The 6,000-nt window shown below is 45.9% G+C and overlaps 1 protein-coding gene and 1 non-coding gene across 2 annotated transcripts in view; both read right to left on the reverse strand.

Annotated features, from left to right (window-relative positions):
• The window catches only part of LOC124596247 (neutral ceramidase-like), a 400,578-nt gene extending 396,152 nt beyond the window's left edge, over nucleotides 1-4,426 (reverse strand). Inside the window, exon 1 of the mRNA XM_047135314.1 lies at nucleotides 4,059-4,426. The gene's annotated coding sequence lies outside the window, so the exon portion shown is untranslated. The remainder of the gene's footprint in view (nucleotides 1-4,058) is intronic.
• Nucleotides 4,427-5,552: 1,126 nt separating this feature from the next.
• Trnat-cgu lies at nucleotides 5,553-5,627 on the reverse strand. The gene has a single exon. It is a non-coding gene; the product is annotated as a tRNA-Thr (tRNA).
• Nucleotides 5,628-6,000: the final 373 nt, after the last annotated feature.

A 6,000-nucleotide genomic window follows, 5' to 3' on the forward strand; every position in this document is an offset into this window, starting at 1 on the left:
TTATCCTCATGGTCTCTTCGTGAGATACACGTAGGAGGGAGCAATATACTGCTTGACTCTTCGGTGAAAGTATGTTCTCGAAACTTTAACAAAAGCCCGTACCGAGCTACTGAGTGTCTCTCCTGCAGAGTCTTCCACTGGAGTTTATCTATCATCTCCGTAACGCTTTCGCGATTACTAAATGATCCTGTAACTAAACGCGCTGCTCTCCGTTGGATCTTCTCTATCTCTTCTATCAACCCTATCTGGTACGGAACCCACACTGCTGAGCAGTATTCAAGCAGTGGGCGAACAAGCGTACTGTAACCTACTTCCTTTGTTTTCGGATTGCATTTCCTTAGGATTCTTCCAATGAATCTGAGTCTGGCATCTGCTTTACCGACGATCAACTTTGTATGATCATTCCATTTTAAATCACTCCTAATGCGTACTCCCAGATAATTTATGGAATTAACTGCTTCCAGTTGCTGACCTGCTATTTTGTAGCTAAATGATAAGGGATCTATCTTTCTATGTATTCGCAGCACATTACACTTGTCTACATTGAGATTCAATTGCCATTCCCTGCACCATGCGTCAATTCGCTGCAGATCCTCCTGCATTTCAGTACAAATTTCCATTGTTACAACCTCTCGATACACCACAGCATCATCTGCAAAAAGCCTCAGTGAACTTCCGATGTCATCCACCAGGTCACTTATGTATATTGTGAACAGCAACGGTCCCATGACACTCCTCTGTGGCACACCTGAAATCACTGTTACTTCGGAAGACTTCTCTCCATTGAGAATGACATGCTGCGTTCTGTTATCTAGGAACTCCTCAATCCAATCACACAATTGGTCTGATAGTTCATTAAACGACTGTGGGGAACTTTATCAAACGCCTTGCGGAAGTCAAGAAACACGGCATCTACCTGTGAACCCGTGTCTATGGCCCTCTGAGTCTCGTGGACGAATAGCGCGAGCTGGGTTTCACACGACCGTCTTTTTCGAAACCCATGCTGATTCCTACAGAGTAGATTTCTAGTCTCCAGGAAAGTCATTATACTCGAACATAAGATTCTTGAAGTTGGGAAGTTTAGAAGATAGCACTTGCAAAATCGAGCTGTGAGGACTGCCAGTGCCTGGAGAGTTCAGTCAGTTGACCGGAAAATGCAAAGATTCCACTTTCGAGTCCCGGCCCGGCACGCAGTTTTAATCTACCAGGGAATTCCTGTTCGCATTTTTACGCGTACATTTAACGTAAAGGTTTTCCACAAACTACACGAATGTCAACTGATGAACAAGCAATGTTGTAACTGTTACCAAGAGTGCAGTTACTCTTGTTTAATAGGACAGCTACAGCGCGAAGTACGATGGGATGCGTGTTTCCAGAACGGCGAGGTGGTGGCGTCAGGTTGCTGATCACCAGACGTTGCGCCTTTGTTCTGAGTTAACGGGGCAAATCGTTCCGAAACGCCTTGGTTAGTTACGGTGGGTGTTTTGTCGATGCTTCTGAAGGAGGAGATGTTAAACCGATATGATACTGTACAGAAGTGCGCCATGCTGGATTTCGGTTTCACGATCATTTAGTCATCCATAATCCATAATTATTAACACTTGTGGCTTTTTTATGTGTTGTCAATGTGCAACGATATTCACAGACTAACCATCACCATCATGACAATAACATCATGCATAGACCAATATTGGTCTGTTCCACTTCAGAACTGTTTCTGGACACTGTGGTTTAAAACTATTAGCTATTGAGATAATGCCAATTAGAAGTGCTATACTGTCCTAAGTACAAATATTGGTACGAGTTACGCAGTGCCCCTCCTCCCTCTTGCAATTTATTATAATGTGTTGACTTTAAGTTGGCCGATTCGCTTCCTAGACCTGAATCGGTGTAAGTCGGCAAAATTCGGAAGGTTTCGGCCTGTAATCTGTTTTTGGCTGCAGTCAACATTAGCTAGCTGACAGTACTGTGTCATGTAACCATTGTTGTCTCTTATGTCATTTTGTTGTACCTCACTGTATTTAGTACTGTACCCTTTGCTTGCGATAAGTGAACGTAATTGCTGGATCTTTATTAAGCATGTCAATACGCAAAACAGTTTCGTTTACGAGTAACATGTATGCGCCTTTTACTTTCGAGCTTGATCTGTTCCGCAGAGGAACTAACGGCAGTTTATGGTTTTACCATAGGGGCAGGCAAGCTTCGTTTCCCCGCGCAGCTTGTCACCTCGTAGCGGCATAGGCGTCCGAACAAGTATTTAAAGGGAGCGGGGGCTAAAGTAGCAAAATTGGTATGAATGAGTTGGTTAATTTCGACACATGTCATGCCACAAGAACTAATTTTATAGGTAACACAAGAAACTTATAATATCCTAGAAAATTTATGGTTATCCACTCACTGTATCAAGAAAACCTCTGTACTCCAGATTGCAGAAGGGATGGGGTCAAGTGCCGTTTCTCACCCTGTCCCCCATACGGGCGCCTGTTGGCGGTCTATATGGGGATCGGGCTTGCCTTCTCCACTGACCTCCCCGGCTTTCTGTTATAGTTAACGCACTGTGGTTTACGTAGGATATATGTACCCCACTTATTTATGAGACACTATTGTATTATCTCACACTTTTCTAGCTACATCTTGCAGTTTTAGCTATAATGAAATTTGCAGTTGCATATGCCAATTAGTTACATTAAATATTACGCGAACGTAGGCATTAGGTTACGAGGCAGATGATTCCGTCACCACAAGGTTCGTTTCGCATACGGGTACAGAGGAATTTTCAATACGAGTCGTCGGCTTTGACGACTGACATTGAAACCATGCGACAAACACTCTAAATATGGCGATTGTAATGTGATGTTATTGGCGATTTTTTTCAGATTGAGTAAACTCCAAATAAGAGTGCCACCACAACCAGGTTTTTTTAACCATCGCATTCTTCGGCTTCGCCAATTTTTAACCAAACTATCATTTTCTAACCTAATCTAGATCTCGGGCAAACCTACAGATTAGTCTTCTGTCACCAAACCCGGACAAACCTGCATATCAGTCTGTCACCACAGCCTTTTTGTTAGTATCACATTTATTGGCTTCGTCAACTCACAATCAGATTGTTACATCAGGTTGCCCTCCATGGGGTGGGTGCACGCAACGACTGTGGTTATATTGGGTTAGATAGAGCAGCAATCAGTCGTGGAATTAAGTTGCTTTAACATGACATTTATAGTCACAACGCAGATCAGATTTCGACCTGTGTCAGGTCATTATCAATGCAGTGCGGAATTGTAGCAGTTGTTCGTGCCCAAGTGAATGCTTACACAGTTCATGGTTGAACTATATAAGCATTCACTTGGGCACGAACAACTGCTACAATTCCGCACTGCATTGATAATGACCTGACACAGGTCGAAATCTGATCTGCGTTGTGACTATAAATGTCGTATTAAAGCAACTTAATTCCACGACTGATTGCTGCTCTATCTAACCCAAGATTGTTACATTCCATCCTAACCTATACCTCGGGCTAAGCTACAGATCAATCTGTCACAACAACCAGGATTTTTTGCTTCATATACATTGGCTCCGCCAACTACCAACAAATATACGCACGAAAAAGTGACGTGACAACAACGATTAACATTACGTCACCGGCCAAAGCGAACGACTTGAATCGAACATACCTCTTGATCTTTCGCCTACATATTCTTTGAGTTCGCGAACTCTCAACCAAATTGTCAGGCCAGCTTGGGTGGCCGAGCGGTTCTGGGCGCTACAGTCTGGAACCGCGCGACTGCTACGGTCGCAGGTTCGAATCCTGCCTCGAGCATGGATGTGTGTGATGTCCTTAGGTTAGTTAGGTTTAAGTAGTTCTCAGCTCTAGGGGACTGATGACCTCAGAAGTTAAGTCCCATAGTGCTCAGAGCCACTTGAAGCAACATGTCATCTTCTAACCTAATCTAGGCGTGGGGCCACTCTAAAGATCTGCCACACCGACCGAGGGGACGGTGGGCAAGCAATCAGTATCACAGTCCAGCCCAATTATTGAAGGCTGTTTAACATACCTGTAATCGGGAGGTGTCGGTGTTCGGCAGTGATCCTTCAATTGGACCGATGCATCACCAGTGCTATGCACTCTGACAGCGCAAGAAGTGACGGGAGTTTACGGCGTATTCCAGAGAAATCCGATCAGAATAGTAATTCGGCACAAACGCGCGAAACACTCGGCACCATTAAACCCTCACGTACGCTGGCAAAATGACGGATGACCAGAGCTCGGTGAGATGGGACACAGGCACAGCCAGCACAGCTGCATCGGCTGCTGCTGGAACTGGTTCACACAGAGGGCCGCCGTTGCGTCAAGTTGCGCACTGTGTGGCAAACACGGCTGGTGGCGTGCTCCGGAGCGCAGACCTGCCGCAACTGAGCCAACGCCAGAACGACGCTCCCGCATGTTGTTGTCAAGGACGCCCGCTGCGCTATCCCCCCAGTCACTGGCGCAACCCAGCAGACCGGTCGCCGACATCGCCCGGCCGGTTAACCAACCATGGCTGCATCTGAAGCTCGCCAGAAGTCTCTCTCTCTGTCTCTCCCTCTCTCTCTCTCTCTCTCTCTCTCTCTCTCCCCCCCCCCCCCCCGCCCTTGTGCAGTGTGTTGGTTGTTTTTTCTCTGCATCTAACAGTCTTGTATCAAAAACTTTACGATCTCAAGGTTTCTGCATGATCCTACTGCACCACTAAGTGGACTACGCATGTCAGTATAGACTACCCTTTTGCGTCCATGTCTGCACACTTCAACGCCTGACCTGCTGCTCAGGGGAAAACAATCAGTAATGGCCTGCCCTTGGCGCATGTACTTGGAGGTACAAACCAACCTAAAAACATATGACTTGTAATAGCTACAATTATTATTTTGCAAATGATGTAAATGCTGAGTAACGTTGTTTAGTACACCTTCCTCAGTCACCAATAGAAATACCTCCATTACGCTCATCGTTGATGGTGAGAAATAATCATGATGTCAACAACAAACCCCACAATTTTCGTAGTAATCAGCCGAGCGTATATTTACAGTGGAAGAGAATACACTTCGGCATTGGTCCCTTACTTGGGTTGCATTTATCGCAGTCTCTAGTGCAGCGCAAAGTACCAAACAACTCGTGTTCGTAACATCGGTTTGCCGAAGAATTCTTGAGCGTATTCTGAGTTCGAATATACGTAGCAAATTTCCTCGAGACAGAAAAGCTACTGTCCACAAATCAGCACGGATTTAGAAAGCATCGCTCGTGCGAAACTCAACTTGTCCTCTTCTCGCAAGGTATCTTGCATACCATGGTTGAAGGCCAAAAGGCAGATTCCGTATGCCTAGATTTCCAGCAAGTGTTTGACATATTGCCTCACTGCATACTCTTAAAGAACGTTCGACGGTACAAAATAGGTTCCCAGATACGTGCACGGCCCGAAAATTTCTGAATGGAAACCAACATGTTTTCAGAATGAGATTTTCACTCTGCAGCGGAGTGTGCGCTGATATGAAACTTCCTGGCAGATTAAAACTGTTTGCCCGACCGAGACTCGAACTCGGGACCTTTGCCTTACGCAGGCAAGCGCTCTACCAACTGAGCTACCGAAGCACGACTCATGCCCGGTACTCACAGCTTTACTTCTGCCAGTACCACGTCTCCTACCTTCCAAACTTTACAGAAGCTCTCCTGCGAACCTTGCAAAACTAGCACTCCTGAAAGAAAGGATACTGCGGAGACATGGCTTAGCCACAGCCTGGGGGATGTTTCCAGAATGAGATTTTCACTCTGCAGTGGAGTGTGCGCTGATATGAAACTTCCTGGCAGATTAAAACTGTGTGTCCGACCGAGACTCGAACTCGGGACCTTTGCCTTTCGCGGGCAAGTGCTCTCCCCGGGGGAGGGGGGGGGGGGGCGAAAGTGTCGTTCTCTGCTAACGTCGACAGTCAAGTTATTTTCGCCATGCTCACTCAAATCACAGTAGT

The sequence above is a fragment of the Schistocerca americana genome, chromosome 2, assembly GCF_021461395.2.
Source record: "Schistocerca americana isolate TAMUIC-IGC-003095 chromosome 2, iqSchAmer2.1, whole genome shotgun sequence".
In the NCBI taxonomy this organism is placed as follows: Eukaryota; Metazoa; Arthropoda; class Insecta; order Orthoptera; family Acrididae; genus Schistocerca; species Schistocerca americana.